This window comes from Miniopterus schreibersii (genome assembly GCF_964146895.1).
Source record: "Miniopterus schreibersii genome assembly, chromosome: 8".
Classification (NCBI taxonomy): domain Eukaryota; kingdom Metazoa; phylum Chordata; class Mammalia; order Chiroptera; family Miniopteridae; genus Miniopterus; species Miniopterus schreibersii.
In genome coordinates, this window is record NC_138109.1 from 69,937,432 (window position 1) to 69,957,969 (window position 20,538).

General features: G+C 42.0%; 1 protein-coding gene across 7 annotated transcripts in view; it reads right to left on the bottom strand.

Moving 5' to 3' along the window:
- The window catches only part of PHACTR1 (phosphatase and actin regulator 1), a 458,770-nt gene that overhangs the window by 173,721 nt on the left and 264,511 nt on the right, over nt 1–20,538 (bottom strand). The gene's annotated exons all lie outside the window — the stretch shown is intronic.

Genomic DNA, 20,538 nt, shown 5'->3' on the forward strand with positions numbered 1-20,538 from the left:
TATACCACGACTTGAATTTTTAAGACGGGAATAATCAGGGAAAATAACCTCCTTGGCACAATCAAAGGGGTGGGAGGAACTCAGCTCTCTGGAAAGTCAGATTACATCTAGAGCTGTGGCAGATCCAAAACCACTCTGGTGGGCCTTTAACACTGTCTTTCGGAAAAATCACCTGAACAGACTACAGTCTGACAGCCTTGGTAGTCTGCCTGATGCTGTTTGAAATGGTTTAAACTGGGAGATTCATTCATTCAACAATATATGTGGAACCTCCACCATGTGCCAGGCTGTGTGCTGCGGTGACCAGTGACGACAGGCTAGTAGAGGCTCCTGGCAGCAAGACTGAAAGGAAGTAGGTGAATTTGAGAGATATCTAGGAAGCAAGGTCCAGAGGACTCCGTGACTGACTGGGCGGCCTGAAGGGAGGTCAGTGGAGTGGTAGTCTTCATTCCTGGGAGCAGGGAACGCAGGGGAGGTAGGGTTAGGGGGAGATATGGGTTAGCAGGGGAGATATGGGTTTGCGGGGGAGGGCAGCAATGATCTGGACATGGTGCGTGGTGATGGCACTGCAAACCTTTGACTACATAGTTCTATGCACTGGTGGCTTCTCTTCTGAATCACTGTATTAATAAGTAACTACTTAACACTGTGCCAGACACTGTGGTCATTTCTTGGGCAGACACACAGAAGAACTGCACATGAAGAGCACAGAGTCTAGAGGAGGAGATGAAGGCCTCATGTGTGAAACTGTGAAATGGGAAAATGCGTAAAATTCAACGGGGACAATGAGGAGAGAGAGACTAATTCTGCCTGGCCAGGTTAGAGAAGATCCAGGGATGTACATTTGGCTAGATTTTAAAAAAGGGGGAACTGTTCTCCCCACATGGGGAAGGGGGAGACATGGATCCCTGGAAGGAGAACAGGCCCGAAAGGGACAGAGAGGGCTGGGGGAACGTGGCCTGTCCAGGAACTGTGAGAAACAGTGAGCCAAGAGCCGGTTATGCTGGTGAGGCTGAGAGCCAGTGGGCAGAGGTGGTGGCTGGGGAGTCTGGGGCCAGACCATGCAAGCTTTTGGAAGGTTTGATTAGGTATTTGTGTCCTACAAGAAGGGGGAAAAAGATGAGAACTTGAAAATGGAAATGGACATTATTACTACGTTCAACAAATATATATTCAGGGTTCGCTATGTACCAGACGCTTAGGCTATGTCAGTAAACGAAACAGAAATGCCAACCTGTGGAGCTTACACTGGCGGGTGGGGCGAGGAGTATACAATACACATTACAGCTGAGGAAACAGTAGAGGATGTCAGAAGACACACGCTTTGGAAGAAAAAAAGGCAAAGTGGAACATGGCAAAGGAAACCAAGGGTGTCTAGGTGGGGAGGGGCCCAATATTAAATAGCCTGATTGAGAAGGGACACGGTCAGGACACACTTAGATTTACTTCTAGGAATATTATTGCAATGGCAATGGAACCTGAACCGGAGTGTGAAGAAACAGGTGGCGAGGGAGTAATGGGGAGGCCAGGCCACTGCGCCGGTCGTGAGGGGTAGTGGCTAGAACCCAAACAGGGCAGGGATAGAAAGGACACAGAGCAAATGACATTCCGCCAGGTGGTAGAATCAACAGACCCTGGTCACTTCTTAGATAAACACGGGGAAGGACAAGGGAGCAACAATGGCAGCGGTTTTTGCTTTTCACGACTGAGCAGACAGTGAAGATTTTCCATTTTTAAAAGAGCTTTGATTGTGAAAGGAAGAAGCAGAATAGGATAGTAGGTCGATGACAAGGGCTTTGGAGCCAGAAAAAGCAGTTTTTTGCAAAGTCTCCTGAGAGTTTGGATTTTATTTCTTAAGGTAACAGAGAACTACTGAAGGGAAACTGCAAGGATGGGATGGGAGGACTTGATCTGGCCAGCAGGCTGAGCTCCAAGAACCAGCAGAATGAAAGGGCTGCAGATGGCGCAGAGAGGTGAAGAAGTTTATGAAACGGGTTTTAGGAAGAGGAGGTGGGATCAGAAGTACAAAGAGCGGGGTTAGTCATTGGAAGGTTTTATGCTGAGTTTTGAAAGTTTGAACTGAAATCTCTGGCCACATAGAGATTAATCTAGCAGCAGTGGGTAAAATAGATTATTGGAGGCAGACGGAAGAAAATAATGATTGAGGAGACTTTAAGTAAGTCTGAGTTTCAGGGCGGCTCGGGAGAGTAAAGAAACCCCAGCTACGCTGAGGAATGAAAAGGAAGCCCGTCGGAGCAGGTGAGCAGCCGTCCGGATCAACACTGAATTCGAACATTCTCCTGAAGTGCTGTCAGCTGCTGGAGCTGGTGCTTCTCAACAATGCTCGGGGGCTGGTATCCACAGAGGTGGTGATAATTGTGAGAAACTGCACCAAGCAGGTCTTGAGTCCTGGACACAAGCTAGGTCAAGGTGATCTGATTCCCATAAGATCACTTTCTCTTTCACTTATAGCCATCACCTTTTCCCCATTTCTTACCTTAGTTTATAATCTTATTGTTGCTTGTCCAGACTTTGCAAGTCTGCAAACCTACATTCCCAACGCCCATCTCCTGCCTTCAAACCTGCATTTTATACTGTTGTTGATTACTCTGCCAGAAGCCTGCTTTTCTCAGAAACATTCAATGGCTTCCCACAATTTGCAGTAGAAAGTTCTCATTTCCTGTCTTGGCATCCTGTCCCTCCAATGACCTGCCTAGAATTGCCTTCTAATACCTCTCTCAGCACACACTCCAGCCAAAATGCAACACTCCCGCCAAGCAGCCTCATCCAGGGCCTGTGGCTCCTGATGAACATCAAACCACTGGAACTATGTACAAAGTTTCATGTGTGTTTGGGTATCTGCATTTGGTTGAAAGCATTTCCATCTTTCCTTTGTTTCTCCAAGTGGTCTAACACACAAAAGGTAAAGTTTTAAAAGTATCCAGGTTAAGGCTTCTTGGGTTCAGCCAACCTAAAGCATCTGTTAAATGTTAATGGGAGAGATTATATACTGAATCCTAAAAAAATTTTTTTAAGCCAAGATCTGAGTTACTCAAGCTTGATACTGAATGCTCTCATAGTTGGCCCTCAGCAATGATTTGTTAACTAAGTAAATGAATGAGGGCATTTGATCCAGCTCGTGAAAGTCAGTATCACTATTTATCTTAAGAAATACACACCGCTGGGACCAAAAACTATTTCATAATCATGTCTTTAAGAAATGAATGAAAATTATTCTGAAATTACCACATTAAAATAATTATAAGACATTAGCAGTGCCTTGGAAAAATTTGGAGTGGCAAGAGGCTGGCAGAGCATTATAAAGGTATAATTATAACTCCATAATTAAATGAATCCTTAATAAATATACTATTAAATTCAAGATGTTTAGCCCTAAAGTGCACTAGATTATTGAGCAGACTGGATGACTCTGTTTAGCTGATTTCTATTTGAGTCACCCTCATTACTTTTTCCCCAATTCATCTGACGACAGGGGCCAGCTCTCGAGCTCACTGCTTTGCCACCAGATAGTGACATGGAAGGCTTAACGGTGACGAACGAGGCCGACTGTGAATATAGTTTGAAAAGGAGGAAAAACATAAGAAAACAAAGGCGGGCTCCGAATAAAGTGGTGTTTGACTCATCGCAGGGACGTGAGAGAAGGGGATGGAGACGAGTGGGAGGGGAAAGGCACAAGGGCCAGGCGTGTTTATAAAACCAGCCTTCTTTTCAAACAGAGCATGAAAAGACTGCCCTGCCCAAGCCCGCTGCTCTCAAAGGTGGCGTCCTCGGGCTGCCGAGAGGAGACAGCTGTCTGGAGAAAATGCTCGCTTAGACATAAATCAGCTGTCAACCGACCGGACTGAGATGCTGAGTCAGAAGGTTCGGGAAGCTGGGCAGCTGAGCTCATTCGGAGCTGAAGGAGAGCGGGAGGCCGGAACCACATGATGGCTGGGGTCTTCCTACCACCACCTTCCAAAAAGCACTCTCCTAAGAGGCGAGACAGTCTGGGCTCCCTTTCAGGACACGACCGGGATTAGCTTTATCTGTAGAGGGAGAGATGGCCTGTAGAGGGAGAGATGGTCGGGAGCTGATTTTTCTCCCCTTTTACAAAAGCAGGAGAGGAAATACTTGATTTATGCATGATTTTAATCACAGAGCACCCACGTAGCTGCGTCTGTGGGTGCTCTGAAGCCTGCCCCTTGTTGTAGCCTGGGGTTGGGGCTGCTCCTGGCGGACTCTTGGAGGATGCAAGGAAGGAGGGCAAGGGGCACTTCGGCTGGCACCCTTACCATTACATTTCTCATGCTTGCTTGGTTTTCAAAAGGCTTATCCAAAAAAAGCACCAACTCTGGTGTCCTGCTGGCCTAGGGAGTATTAGTCACGCAGTGCCCCCTGAGAAGTTTGGAAGATGGGAGCCACAGTGTCTGTGCTGTCTGATGTCCACTCAACACCAGAGGCAGGAGGCTGGGACGTGTGGGGCCCCCACTGTAGATCTCTCCATGTGCCAAAATGCTCCCAAGGCTTTTGGAAGACCTGGGATTCTCACAAATTAAATATTTGCTTCTCAACCCAAAGTGAACGCCAAAATATAATGCTTATGTAGCGGGATCTGATATCATTCACTTTTCCTTCCAATTTCATTAGAGGGGTTATGTTTCCACCATATTTCACCACCCCAGGAGTGGGGGCCAAAGCTGGGGGGTGGGGGGAGGTTAGCTGTCAGTTAAATACACTGAGCTGCCCAGGGGCTAAATCTGTCACCTTCCTGCCACAAGCAGCATTACCTTTTCTTGCAAAATGATGCCATACAGGTCCCTGGCCATTTAGAAAATTCTCAACGACTGTGGCTTTCCCCTTTTGAAAACATACTTTCAGTTTCACAGAGATACCTCGTGGCGGGATAATGAAGGATGGACATGAATTACCAGGCACAGAGCTCAGTATTTTCCCCTTTTCTCTCCATGAGCTATTCCACGCCCTTTTACAGAGGCCAGATCTCTTTGAAGAGTTTCTGTCCATCTAGGACTGATCTGTATTAACTGCAAGATGTGTTTATAAAACCATAAAAGGTGTGATACATTTTTATTTTAAAATCAGGAGCCCCTGCCTTGTCCCTTGAGTTGAGGAGTGGGGCGAAGAAGGCGAGAGGGGATTTGAGGGGAGGACTGGACACTAGAAGGGGAGGCCATGGGACAAAGGGGGGCTGTGTTGCTCAGAGAAGGTTGCCTGGTTTACAGAGCACTTGTAAACCTATATTGAGCTGGGAGACAAAACACCGCCACACTGACCACAAAGCTGTGAAAGGATTTGGTGCAGACACGGACGTGATGCCTGAAAACTCACTGGTGTCAATACTGCTGAGTATGCGCACTGGTGGGGCTCTCACCCACCTTCCCACTCGGTTCTGCACTTGACCTTCACCACCCTTACCCAGTCTCCACCCTCTGTGTACCACCCTCCTCTTCATCCCTTACTCTCAGGTGGAAGATGGGTCCAATCTACATATTAGAACTAAGGTGTGAACACTGCCGCTGGCCAAGCGTGGTGTTAATGAGTATAGAGCTGCATTGAAAAGGGGCTTATCTGTCCTAACCCAAAGCCTGCTTGACTTGCTTGGAGGAGGGGAGAGAGCTCTGGCGTCCCCCAGTTTTCTGGACACAGAGATGGTTGCCTTCTCTACCTGGGAACCACCAAAAGAAGTACCAATTACATGCCACGCAAAAAATCACTCTCCAAACACAGCCATCATGCCCCACCCTGATATTTGAGCCTTGCCCACTGTACCTCTGAGGGACACGTAAATGTTCACCTTGAGAGAGCTGCTAGTCAGTCCTGTTGCTACAAGAAGGGCTTTCTTCATGGTGGAAAAAGCGACAGTGGGCGTGGCCGTGCAACACAGCCCTGAGGATTGGGACCTGGTGGGAGAAGAGTGAAGCTGCATGCACTCAGGCTCATACTTCCCAGCGTATTTGCTCAGGCACTTGGCCCACTTCCTCCACTCTTTCTGGCTCCAGAGCTTTCTGCCTGGCGGAAGGCAATTCTACCCACTGCTGGGAGCAGGTCCCAAAGGATGCTTTCACAGGCCTGCCACTGCCTTTGGCATTATGAACAGGCTGGCACCTTGGCTGAAGGACACGGGACTGTGCCAGCATGCGATGGAAGGAGGAGAGAAAAGGAATTTATGGACCAAAGGTGACCAAAGATGGCCCAAAATATGGTCACTTTTCTGGTCATCACCTCCTGAAGCAGTAATTGAAATCCAAGAGAAATACGAGAATGCCCCTCAGCCCCCTGCCCTGCCCTGTACTGATTTTAGCAGTTCTCCTGGTCCTTGAACTGTAGGCCTAGTAACAGAGAGGCGAATCGCCCTCTTGACTCTAGGTGGGCACGTCGCCCAGACTAGGCCACTCAGAACCTTGCACTCTCCACCCTTCACCCCAGTAACTCATTCAGGAATGAGCAGCTGAGCCTAGCCAGGCAATGAGAGGCAATTGATAGGCACGAGGCTATTGAGAGAGATGCTCTCCCAACTGGGGTTGTAGATCAGACAGGCTCCAAGCCAGGTCAAAGCAGGAGCCAAAAACTTAAAAACCCTCACTCACACTTGGTTAATATTAAAAGAATCTCTAGGTCACAATGGTAATTCATATGCTCTGAGAGGAAACAATCCTAATATGTCAAACACTCCATATTTTCTGAGTACTGTGCTGAGAGACTATTTATATCCCAAGACCAGGGGAGTCCGTGAACAAACAGCACTGCTAAGAGACCAGACCAGGATGGGAAAAGTCTTATTTACATTTAAATTTATCCAGGCCAGTGTTGTTTTATTTACTGAGATAATAGATGTTATCAGCAAAGTTCTTTCTGAGACATTCAATACAAAATTCCTTTTTCATCGCCCAGGAATGGAACCTTCAACCGCAAGAGCATCTAATGACTACAAAAACATAAAACATTCTAGTGTTCATTTCATCCACAGGCTGTATTTGTGTTGGGAATGAAATGTGTTTATTTAAATTGTAAATGAACTCCCAAGCCATGTGTTAACCCAAAGCATCAATCTTTAAATAATGTAGGTTCTTTGCTCATCTTAAAATCTCAGACCCTAGGGTCTGATAGTCTTGAAGTCAAGAAATAGTGCCTCTCAGAGGTTCAAATCAAACCTCAACAAAACCTGGCTTCTCCTCAGGGGTCAGCAATCTCTCTCTGTAAAGCCAAACCATAACTACTTTGGCATTTATGGGCCGCCCAGCTCTGATGGAAATACTCCCAACTCTGCTGTTGCAACATGAAAGCAGCCAGAGACAGACATACACGGATGGGCAAGGCTGTGTTCAATAAAATATTTGCAAAACAAGCATCCAGCCCTGGGGACCATAGTTTTCCTGCTCTCGTCCTATAGCATGGAGCTGCTGGTAATCTTTCTGTCACCTTGAGGGGAGAGCCTGCCTGAGACTGAGACTTCATTACATCACTTGGGCCCCTGTATCCAGCCCTGCCTGAAACCATTCTAACACTGGGTACTTTCTTTGTATGACCAATAAATTCTCTTTTTTACTCAAGCCAGGGTGGGTTGGATTCTCTTTCGCTTGTAACCAAAAGGGTTCTAACAAGTTCACTGGGTGACCTCCTTAGGAAAGTTAGTTTGCTCTCCTATAAAATGGGCATAATACTGACTTGTAAGGATGAACAAAAATGTCCTAAACGCACCTGGTGGGGGCATTGAACAGGAGCTCAGTAAAAGTTATCTAATGATGAAACATCTCCGCTGGCACCAGACAGACTGGTAGCTGTCCAGTAAGGGCCCTTCTAGGGGGAGCTTCCTTATCACTTCACCCCGAAGACGTCCCTTAAGGGATTACATGCATTTTTAAAGGTTTGGAGGTTCTGAACTATGCCAAGACCCTCCAGGTTGATGGATCTCAAATTTTAGTGTATACAAGAATGAACTAAAGAATCTGGTAAAAATGTTGACCTCTAGTCTCCATCTTAGACCCGTTGAACCAGAAATGTGAATGTGTAACAACAGCCCAGATAATTCTGATGCAAGTGTTCTGAGAATCACACTCTGGGAAACATATTACAGCATTCCTACAAAAGCCTAGAACCCTACTCCCTTTTTCCAGCTAAATCCATAGCCTTTGGGAGGCTGGCTAAGGAGGAAGATCCTTAGTATAGGAAAGTGTAGTGCTTCAGTGGTGGCAGCCAGCCCCAAATCCTCACATCACCGGGAATTCTCTAAAGATGCCTAATGTTCATGTAGTGCTTTGTCCCTCCCAAGTGCTTTTACTCCATTATCTCATTAGATCTTCATAGCATCCCCACTATGTAGGCAGGGTACCAAATTTCCTTTGTGTCTCTATAATTATGATTAATATACTACTTTCTCAAATAATTACAGCAAAATTTAGCCTCCTTAAGGCTCTGAGAAGGCCTGCAATAAGCCCTGTAAACTCTGCTTAACCCTGCATGTCCCAAACTTAATTTAATCACAAATGTGGTTGGTTGGTGTTTCCCTGTGGGGCAACTTTGAGGTCTCAGACTAGTGTTCCAAGGAACACAATTTGTGAAATGTCATGATAGACTTTTTTGTCCCCTACTATAGATGCAGGAAATTAGACACAGAGGGGTCAAGTGACTTGCCCAGAATGTGCCAACTCACACGGGAAGTTAAAGTGGCCCAAAGTTTCTGAATCTAGAGATGGGTGAATCACCACTCAGGCCTCCTATATCGTGGGTGGCTTGAGAATGCTCGAGACCAGGCAGTGTAGGCTTTTTGATTCCACTCTTTTCAAGCTGTCCTTCCCTCCATAATACTGTTGAGGTTAGTATACTCCTTAGCATCTTTCCTCCCTTGAGCTTGTTCCAAGATTCCATAATGATAGCTACTCAGCTACCTACTGATCACAGGACGATAGAGAACCTCTGAAACCTTGCATTCCACTGAAGAATCACTTGTTGAGCCTACTTCCCTTCAAGCTCAGATGTCTCATTTTATTTCTTTGATGACATTACAATATTTTCCTTATTTACCTCCCATGAGTTCACGGATCAGTTTTACAGTGCCATTTGTGTAGTGACGGTGTGAAATCTAAATAGTATCCTGGAAAAGAAAATTAGCAAGTATGTTGGCCCTTGTCTTCTCTCCCGCGTGTATGTAATTTCCATGTGTGTGTAATTACACCGAGAGCTCTAACAGGCCTGCCTTCACCATTATTCACAAAGTAAGGACCCCTGCTTATAGATTTCCTGAGACTCACACAAAGAATTCTTCATTTCTTTGGTCTCAGGACACAGACATTGAGTTTCATTAGTCTTTTTCTTCAGAGGTAAATGTCCGTTTCTTTCCGTCCTGCCAGTAACTCCTTTGGGGACACTTTTTATTCTTTTGAGTGACAGATGTTCGATTTCTAAAGAGGTCTGAGCAGGGAAAGTCACTGGTTAGCTTCTCCCCATAAGAAGTTCTAAATCCACATTGAATTAGGAGTTTATTTTTAAATTCTCATTTTTTCCCTAATGACTGAATATATTGACCTTAGAGCCTAATATTTGAACTCTAAACACCAAGGGTTAAGTGCCAATCGATCAAGTAGCTCTGTGACCAGAGGCACATTAACTAACTCTCAGAATTGCATTCACTTAACAGCAAAATAGGGGTAAAAACATTTACTTCTCTATACAATCATTAGATTAATAAGTGAAAACTTGAAACGAATAACTGGCACTTTATGTTCATTAAATATCTCCTGGTTCCAAATCTAGGGTGTTGATTGATTTTGCCCATTACTCTTGGTCTGAGTCAGCTCTAGGTTCCATGTGAATCTCATCTGAAGGTGTGGGAGGCTGGAGGGCATCGGAAAAGCACAATGAATGCCTATCAAAGAAGACTCTCGCTCCAGGGCATCAGCGAAACAGACTGAGTAACACCACTTCCTACCAGGAAAACTCCCCAGATTGCCCAAGTCGAACTGTTAGAATTTCAGCTTACAATATGTCAACCACTTCTCCCCATTTTACTTGCAATATGGCATTTTAACTTACAAAGCATCTTCCAGTTTTTCTTTGAGGTTACATAACAAAACTTGTCATAACTAAATTAGCTCTAATTGTGCTCATCCGCTTTCCCTTTGCGAAGTTCCCAGGCACTAAACAGCAAGGCATCGGCTTACAGAAAGGGAAAAGGGGCCGTCATAAGGAATAGGCTGGTGGCAGGGCCCTGTCCTCATATCTGTCCCTTCAGGCACTTTCAGGAAGCACCGAGGCCCAGGAACACACGAGGTTATGATACACCAACTCAGCGAACATTCGCTACACATTTACTGCCCAACTCCAGTTATGGAGCAGGGGATTTGAGGAAAGAGAAGATGAAGTTCCTAATCTTTAATATCCTAAAATGAAAAGTATCACACAAAAGCAAACACTATTCCACTTTTAGAGGGATTTGAAATTGATGTGGACATATGAAGCATATTTATAATGTAAGCTAATAGGAATTCTTCTGCTGTGTGTGACAGAATAATCTTAAAGGTCATTATTCAATGCAAAAACATCATCTTTCTGGAGTCAAACTCAAAACTTAAAAAGAATATTAATATTCACATAATTCCTGACTACCCTAGATTTATTTTAATGGGAAAAAGAACTTCGTTTGCTTTTACCCATGGCTGAGGCTGTCCAGGCTCAGTCAGTAGCTACAGTATCTAAAAAGCCCTGCTAGCTTTGCATTCAACTTCTTAATGATCACTGCAACTCGCTTCCAAATGAGAACACAATTATCACAGGGGACCTTGGTCAGGAAGCCTCATTATGTTACTGGGAAGTCAGAATGGTGAGGACCAGGTGGGTTAATGACACGAGCTACTTTCCCCACAGTAATTCTCCTGCTTTAACTACCAGAGAGCATTCCCTGGACAGTGCCTGGGCTCAGCAGACATGAGGCAATACTGATGGGACATTTTACTGCAGAGCCAATCAAATATCCACCGTGGCTATTCTGAAATTGGTTCTGAAGGCAAAGGAAGGCTTTGTCATTGAAATGAAAGGTTTGTAGAAAAATATTCTCTCTCCCAAATTCACATTTCCTGCTCCTGAACCTACAAATGAGTGAAAACTCTTAACTTTGTTCAAGATATTCTCAATCAAAGTATAAATACCTACTGTGTGCAAGAGGAGTAAATAGTCATTCTCACAGCAACGATCTGACGAGTGTTCTATTATTTATCAAGCACTTGCCCAGTTATTTTATCACTTGATCCCCACAACAAACCAACAGGAGAGGCAAAGCAAATATTCTAATCCCTATTTTACAAAAGAGCAAATTGGCAATGGCAGGGATGGATCGTCACCCGCCCATATCCACTCTTCCGTCCTTTTTGGTGAAAGCTTCTTGGTTTTATGCCAAGCTAAAAGTCCATTTCCCAGATTCCTCAGAAGGTTGCTGTGGCCATATTATCAAGCTTTGCCACTGAGCTGTAAGCTGAGGTTTTGTGAGAGATTTCTGGGAAGTCTTAAAGGAAAGCAATGAACCATTTCCTTAGTCTGCTTTCCCCTTCATTCATTTTTCTAAAGCAGAGATGTGATGGCTGGAACTTGGCAGCCATTATGAGGACAAGGTCTGCCGCAGAGTAGTGGAGGAGCTGTGAGCTGGGTGGCACCTGGGTCCTTAAGAACCCCGAGGAGCCATCATACACAGCAGCTTTGAACTGGCTGTCTCTGCACTTTTCTCTCTGAGAGAAATAAACCCCTATCTTGTTTAAGTTATTACTATTTTCATTTATTTGTTTTATGCAGTAGAAGCTAATCCTAATGCAAAGAAGTGACTTGCCTAAGTTTATAACCAAACTATAATTTGTAAGAGGCAGAACATCAAGTGCTAACACACATGTCCATGTCCCACACACTCTGTGGCAGAGTTTTAGAACCTTTTCTAACCTGTTTCTTAGCTTGTAAAAGAGCCAAATACTTTAGTTTCTTATTTTAACATTTACTTTTAAAAAGCTAACCTATAGGAAGACTTTCCCTCCTCTATAGTACTTTGTGTCCCTCAGGGTCTGATTTAAATCATGAAATTTCCCAAGGCTCAGCTCTCCCTAGACAGTTTCATTGGCTCCCACAGCTTTAATTAGCATTGATAAGCTGAATATTTCTAAATTTATTCTTCCAGCCTAGAAGGCTCTTCCAACTGACACAATACCTACTAGCTGTGTAACTCTGGCCAAATTACTTACAGTTTCTGGATCTTGGTTGCCACATCTATTAAGTGGGGATAATAGCATCTACCTCGTTGTGTTATTGTGAAAATTTGATTGTTTCATACACACAAAAGACTCTGAATGGTGTCTGAACCACTACTGCTATTGTTCCCACTCTGCATGTCCAAATAATATTTCACAGGCACCTGAAATTCACTTTCTTTAAAGTGACTTACTTTTTACCATTAATTTGATAATTTTTCAGGAATGGCAATGTCAGTTGTCTCACTGCTCAGAGAGAAATCTGTGGGTCATCCTGGATACCAACTTTTCCCTCACCTCCTCCAGATCCAATTTACTGCCAAGACTGGTCAGAAAGAACTCTTAAATATTCCTCAACCCTCTCCTCTGGTGAGACCAGCTGTTCAAATCACAAATTTCTGTCTTCTTACTGTTGCTACTGACCTCCAAGTCCTTCACATGGCAGCCTGGGAATCTGTCCTAAACATGAATGAAAGCATGTAACTGCTCTGTGCTAAGCCCACCAGCAAGTCATCCTGCATTCAGGTCAGGTCTCAGAGTCTTCAGATCAACACGGAGGGGCAGGACCTGCCCCTCTCACTGGCTCCAACACTGCTCATCTTTCTTTTCTTCAAACACAAGAAACAAATCATCTCTGCCTCAAGGCCTTTATACCTGCTGTTCTCACTGTCTTGAACAGAAAATGTTGTGTCCCTTTCTGCCCATATTCCTTCTTAACAGAACCCAGTGGTGCTCAGCTATCATCCCTTCTCCATAGGACCATGAGCTTCTCAGGGGCTGAGCCCACCCAATGCTAGTGGGGAGATCATTGGTCCATGATTGATTAAAAGATGGGGAGGCTGCCCAGGTCTGGCGCTTGAGATCTGTAAGGGATGTCTGTAGGTGGCAGGGCTGCTAAGATGAGCTTCCTTGCTCTTAAAGACAGACACAAGAGACAGACCCATTTCTACCTCTGGTCACTGTGGTGTCTGGATGTGAGGCCTGAACTGTCATAGCCATCTTCCAACTGGCCTGAGGATGGAGTCCTGAAGCAAAGGAGGGCAGAACAGAGAATCATGGGGTAACAGAATCAGGCTTGGAGCCTGCCTCACTTACAAATTTATGTTAGACAAAAAGTGACCTTATTGTTTAAGGTCAAGGTGCACAGTCTTTTCTTACTGCAGTGAAAAGCATACTAATTGACGTGCCCCTGTTAGATTGATTACTCTAACACAGATGAAATGTTCACTGAATATTTTTTAAATGAATAATTGTTTCTTAGAAAAAGACAGGACACATTCTGGCTTGGGGGTATATATTTCCCATCTCCTGAAATGTTCATGGTTAGGACAAACAACTTACTTCTAGGCAGAGTCATTGTTGGAGGTGGGCTATGGAACAGAAAATAGTGCCCACCTCCAAGCCATAGACACAGGGAGAATGTTCTCACATGCAAGGGAAAAAAGAGGGGCTGCCATGTTTCTTGAAAGACTTTTGTCTTGGATATAAACATCATCCCAAATCCAACTGAATTGAGTCTTTGCTTCAACTTGATCACCGGTGTTTCACAAAAGTTTGTCTCATAAACCATAAGAGATTTACTGACTAGGGTCAAGTTTGATATATTATTGAAGGCTGACATCACAAACTAAATTCCATTTGTATTTTAATAGCATAAAAAGACTGTAACCCAAATGCCCGACCATGGAAGATTAACTAAATTAAGGAACGATCCTTAAATGCATGACTATGTGGCCATTAAAAAATGATGACGGCTATCTCTCATTATTGACAGAAAAAGATTGTCATGGTTTCTTGTTCAGTGGAAAATAAGTTGCCAAATATTATGTGTAGTATAATTCAATTTTTCTAAAAGAGTAGTTACTTACCTATATATGTATCTATCTATCTATGGGTCCTAACGTCAGAGATGATCTTAAATTTCTCTATAATTTCATTTTCCAATTTTGGTTTGGGGAGAGGATTGGATTTCATCCTACGTCTGCCATCCACTAGCCACGGACAATAGAGAAAATATGAGAACTTAGTTCTTACGTTGTTATGAAGACCGAATATCTGTAAAGCATTTAGTATGGTATCTAGCATCTTAGCTATTGTGATGACATTATGAAAAGTATACTGCCATTATTGTAATGTGAATATTGCATTTGTGTTTAAGTCTAACAGAGAGCTACAGATAGTACTTAGTAGCGCTGTGGTTGAGTGTACAGGGCAGAAAGGCATTGCTGATAAATCTGAATGTCACCTCTTCTACCAGAGGCTGTCACTGGGGTATGTAGGATGCAGCACTTGAGAACGTGGCTTTGGAGTGGATAGACATGAGCCTCATGACCTATGGCAAGTTTCTTTGCTTTGAAGCATCTTCTTTATAGGTTTGTTGTATTACATAAGATACCGGACTTAAATGCTTAATATAGATCCTGGCCATAGTTAAGAGACCAACAAATATTATTGTTACTAATTAATCATAAAAATTATACTTCAAAAATAATAAATAGTTGCTTTGATATTCCTCTAGTAATAACTTTTACCCAACAAAGTTCTTGCATTTTTAAAATAGCGTTGTAGGATTTATTAAAACATAAACTAGAACAGTGCATTAAAATGGTTTGCTGGAGTTTAAAAAAAATCAATCACATACAACTTCTCTGGAATATTTGTATTTTGAAAGGAGATAAATTCTTATGTAAATAGTGGAGAGGGGAAATGGGAGGAGGCTCTTTATGAGACGAGGTTATATAACAAAATAAATTTAAATTTAGTTGGATACCAAATTCATCTTTATTCTACAGGACTTAATTTGCATGAAAATAGCACTTTAATGAAAAAAAGAAGTATAGTATTTTATAGATTAATAAGAGCCCAATAGCTGGTCTAATAAAATATAGCTACAATTTTTGTCTTGGGGAAAATAAAATAATTTGGACTTTAATCTCATAATTAAGTTGACTAAAAAAGCAGAATAATTCACGTATATTCAGAATGTTATCATACAATGTGCAAAGCAAACTCCACGGACACTTTGAAGGCTTTAAGGGTATTTATTTAAATGGAAATTGCCCAGGATCTGGTGTAGATCCACTAAGCAAAAGAAATTAGATACCATGATGTCAACATTTCCACAGATTTTCTAACAGGACTTGGCATTTGTTGAACTATCCTTCAGGAAACATTGAAGGGAATTTCTTAATCTATTTCCTGGCTTTTGCTACCCAGAAAAGTAAACTTCTGCCATTCACACTGGCTCTAATGCAAATACAACTGTCCTCTTAATGCTTGTTTAAAAGTTAGGTGCAGTTCCAGAATTGAATGGGTTTGAGAAAGACTCAACTGAGAAGGCCAAGCCAGGGTAAGGGACTCTGTATCTTCAAACAGAGAAGACACGGCCAGGAAATTTAAGTCAGACAAACAGGTCCTCTCCATACCACACAGATACTCACAACCCCAATCTCAAGCCAACAGCAGGATTTTGAAAAATTATCTGGAGAACTCAGCCACTGCGGGGAAAGCAGTAGCTGCCCATTGGAGCTCTCTCAGCTAGCCAATGGAGCAATAACTGAACTTCTAAGATAAAATAGGAGGGGAAGTGGTTTACAGGGAAGAAATCTATATTAAACACATTAACAAAAATTGGCTTCCCAGACAAACTGCCTTTTATGAATTCAATTCAACAAATATTTCTGAGCATGCGCTCTCTGTGCATCAGAGTCAGACAAATGTGCACTCACAATGTGCACTGCGAATAAGACACAGATGAGTCTCTGCTCTTCAGAAGTACACACAATCCTGTGGGACACACAGACACACACACACACACAGTCATCCAGTGGCTTAGACCAGATATGGAAAAACTCAGAGTTCCTCAAAGATGGGCCTTGAAGAGGTTTTCGCAGAAATATTTCTTAAAACCATTTTTGCTCTATTACATTCAATATAAGATATAGACAATTTTATTAAAAACCATAAAGTAGCACTTTGTTTAGGGCGCTCTGTGGGACAGGAAGAAGGTAAATCAGCTCTATCTTTATAGCACCAAGAAAGTTCTTTTTTTAGAACAATTCATACCACAGAAGTTGGAGCAACTTTTGTGCTTGCAGTTAGGTTTGTATAAATTAAGTTTCAAAATTCTGACAGGCTGAATCAATACCATATATTGGGTTTTTCTTTCTGGCTCTGAGGCCAGCCAACTAGGAGAAACAGCTGGAAATAAACAGCATTATCCGGTGATCTTAACATTTGTTGTCCAATTGCCAGTAACTGCTATGTATGGCTGTGTATAGAAAGAATCAGTGACATCATGATGCATTTCAAAACAATGCGCCTGCATGAGACAACAGGTTCTTGAAACTCGGCATTAGTACTTTTTGTATAGCACTATCATAGCAATAGCTAGAATAAGCCAAGCGTTTTGTAGTTATTAAACCCTGAAAATGAAAAGTAACCTCAAATAGTTACATGTCTACGATTTAGTTGGGACTGGAAAGAGGGAAGACTTTTTACTTCCTTCTTCCAAGTCAGTTCCCTGCCAAAAAACGGTGGAGATTTTGCTGACTTCAAAAATCTAACGTTTCAGAGTTTAAAGATGATGTGTTATTCCTAATATTTTGGAGTCTGGTGGTTAGTAATGGAGTCACACAAGCCTTTCTCTGACAAGAATGTGCACCAATGCTATAGTTCTCCTGTTGCAGAGACACCTTAGCTAACTTGGTTTTAATCAGTGGCTCTTCTATACAGACTTTTCTCCTTAAAATTGCAGTTGCAGAAAAGATTAGCCTTTTAGCACATTAAGGAAAAAATGAAAGTCCAGGAAAAGAAGCTAAGTGACTTTCATGACATTCAGGAAAAAAAACACTGAGGTTCACAAAATTGGGACTTTACCTGGAAATCTGGACCAAAATGACAACATAAAACAACAGCAACTGTATCTATCTTATATCATCGTCCAAGTTCTCAAACGGCATAAAAATTCAAGGTAAGGTTAGTAAATAGCACACAGGCACAATGGCTATTCTGTTCATACTAATAGGAAGTATTTAGAAAACACTGTTGAACACACAGCAACAATAGGATTTATTCTACTACACAGCCAGGACCTCACAAGGACTAAGGTCTCAAAATTAATAGAGATACTTTCTCATTTATTTATATAATTCCTCCTCTGTAGTCAAATACTATAAAATGGGAGGGCGATCGAGGTAATTCCATACACACAAGCTCACAGAAAGTAAATAGGTTGAGCTTTAAATAATTGCTTTGGGAAAGCCAACATTTTAAAAATATTTAATATGATGAGCCACAATTATTTTTCAAGGTACTGATGTTCAGTGTAAAACGTATCACTTTAATAAGTGGTAAATATAGACTAGTCCAGGAATAACTTGGAAAAATTATTCTCAAGCTATATTATACCAGAAAAGTATCTGGGTAGTTATTCTATATCATTAGGCAAAATGTTATTCCTGAATTCCTCTACTCGATGCTGAAAATTTGGTATTTCATTAGACAAGTAAATTCCATAGTCTCAGAATAGTGATATGGGAAATTATATACATTTTTTACCATAAGTATTTTCAAGAAACAATTTAAATACTGATGTCTTTCTCAATATTTCCTATAATTTATCATCTTATTATAGGCAAAACAGCCATATTTCCACATAGCACTTGGTATAAGATCTATTAAGAAGTACAGACTTTTATTTCATTTTGCATTGTATTCCTTTGGCAAATGTGAGTTAAAAAAATTGGTAATTTTTAATGCTTGTTTTAAAAATATAAGTAATATCAGCCTTCTTTTACAAATGAAATGTACCCTAAAGATAAATGAACTGGCTTCAGGCCAATGCAGAATTTACCTGGAAAGGTATCCTAGTGTACAGGTAAACAACAGTCTTATGCATTCCAAAGGGCCATCATTTTCCAGCCATGTAAAATGTGACACATTATGAAGCCAATCAATGGCCATGTGATAAGAGAAAGCCACCGAAAAAGCTTTACCTTAGCATCAATATGGGAAAAATCAGACCGAAAATTTATACTGGTTTGTTTATTAAAGTGTTAAAAGATACTTGTTTCAATTAAACTAATGGCAGACATATCATTCTTAGGATAGAATTATATTTAATCTCATCAACCGCCATGAAAGGCATCAATCATTTGCCTAAGGAAAATACATAAACACTAAAAATGAATGGTGGCACAATTATTACATTCAGACTTTAAGGCTTTAAACAAGATGAACAGACATAGGGATGGTCACCAAATTTTCTCCGGCTATGTGGGCATTCAAGTGTAGGCATACATGTTGAGTCAGTGGGTCAGATGACCTGAGATTAAGGCCATTTTGAGAGATCTGACACGTATGTTTCCATAGGAGTATGTTATTGTTTGGATATGTTGGAACATGATGTCTCCAGGCACTGTTTAATCATCAGTCTACACCAGTGCTTCTCAAATGAGGAGAGACATTTAACAATATCTATAGATATTTTTGGTTGTCACAATTGGGGAATTGTTATTGGCATCTGGTAGGTAGAGACCAGGATGCTGCTTAATACTACAATGCGCAGGACAACCTCCCATAATGAAGAGTTATCTGGCCCAAAATATAAATTGTGCCAAGGTTGAGAAAACCTACTCTCAATACCTCAGCTTGGAACAAAAGGCTTGAAAGAAGCCGGGACTAATTGGATAAATTCTTTCACCTCCTCTATGTAGTTCTGCACCATCATTGGCTCAGCACCCCTCATGAGTGTCCCCAAAATGCTGAACAGACTAATCCCAACCAACAGACAGCTGTTTCACATGTATGACTTATCTTGTTTCGGCTATAATATAAACAGCTCATTTTGAAAAGCAAATGGCTTGACTGATTTTAAAGTTCTTACTTTATGAGCAATGGATTCCACTTTAGGAAACCATTGATTAACAAAGCCAAGAAATTAGTTGATTCCAAATGCTAAAAACGAAGTCGTTTATGTACATTGAGGGCTAACATTTCCCCATTGGAATTCCTATTTAATTGAAATTCCACAAGATTTCTGAGTAATTAATGAATTCCTTTATATTCTTCATTTTAGAAGCTTGCATTTTCCAACTTCTTTTCTTCCCCCTTCTACTAGCTGCGATATGTTGAGTGCTATGTTCCAGGCACTATATGAATTACTGCACATTAATGTTATAGTTACAACAATCCTAGTTGGTAGGATATAATGAGGTATTAAGATATTATTTTCCTTACTGTTCTCCAAACTCAGGAAGCTTGGAGAAAGGAAAAGGAGACTGAAAATAAAACATCTGACCATAACACGCACATGCAGGAATTCAATGTGAATTAATTTAGTAAAATGAAAAGAAAAAAAAACAGGAGATGATCAATACGACTGATATAATAATAGCCACCACTTATTGAGTGCTTACTATATGCAGGGTCAGTGCCAAACGCTTTGTGTTATATTATTTCATTTAATCCTACTGCCAGCCCTCGGTGTGGATATTGTTAGTCACCATTTTACAGATGCAGAAACCGAGGCTTACTCTTATGAAAGCCCGACAGGGAGCAAGTGTCACAGCTGGGATCTGTGCTCTGTTCTGTCGCTCTTGAGAGGCTACACCAGGGTTGGCAAACTATGACCCTTGGTTCAAATCCAACTTGCTGCCTCCCTTGTAAATAAAATGTTACTGGAACACAGCCACGCTCTTTCATTTATGTATTGCCCATCATTGCAGCAGAACTAAATCGTTACAACAGAGACCATGTGGTAAAAGCCCAAGATGTTTACTATCTGACCCTTCACAGCAAACTTCTGCCAACATCTGTCTGAACCCTTCGGTAGTAAATAGCGTCTACCCGACCTGGAGCTCCACACAGCTAGGCGATGGAAGTCCTTTACCGCGCTTCTCCAGGGAAGCGGCTTCGCCTCCTTTGAATATGACCCCCTGCTCCTATTTTTGTAGCCATCTTTAGGGCTAATACTATCCATTTCTTTAGCAAAGAGTTTATCTGAATGATAGTAATGTTATACAAGTGAAACTTAGAACCTGATTTCCTCACAGTCTGAAATCATTAAAAAGCAAAAACTAAATGCAAAAGCACTCATCGATATTCTACTGGGAACAAGTTATGTGCCAGGAATACAAAAGTAAGTAAAACACAATCTTGTCTTCAAGGAGGTCACAGATGAGCAGGGGAAACCGAGGCACACACACAGCAGAATGGCTTCCTAGGGCCTCTGCTCAGTGGCCTAGGATTCCAGGGAAGGAGTACCTTCTCTCAGGTCAACCAAGGCCTCAAAAAGGTG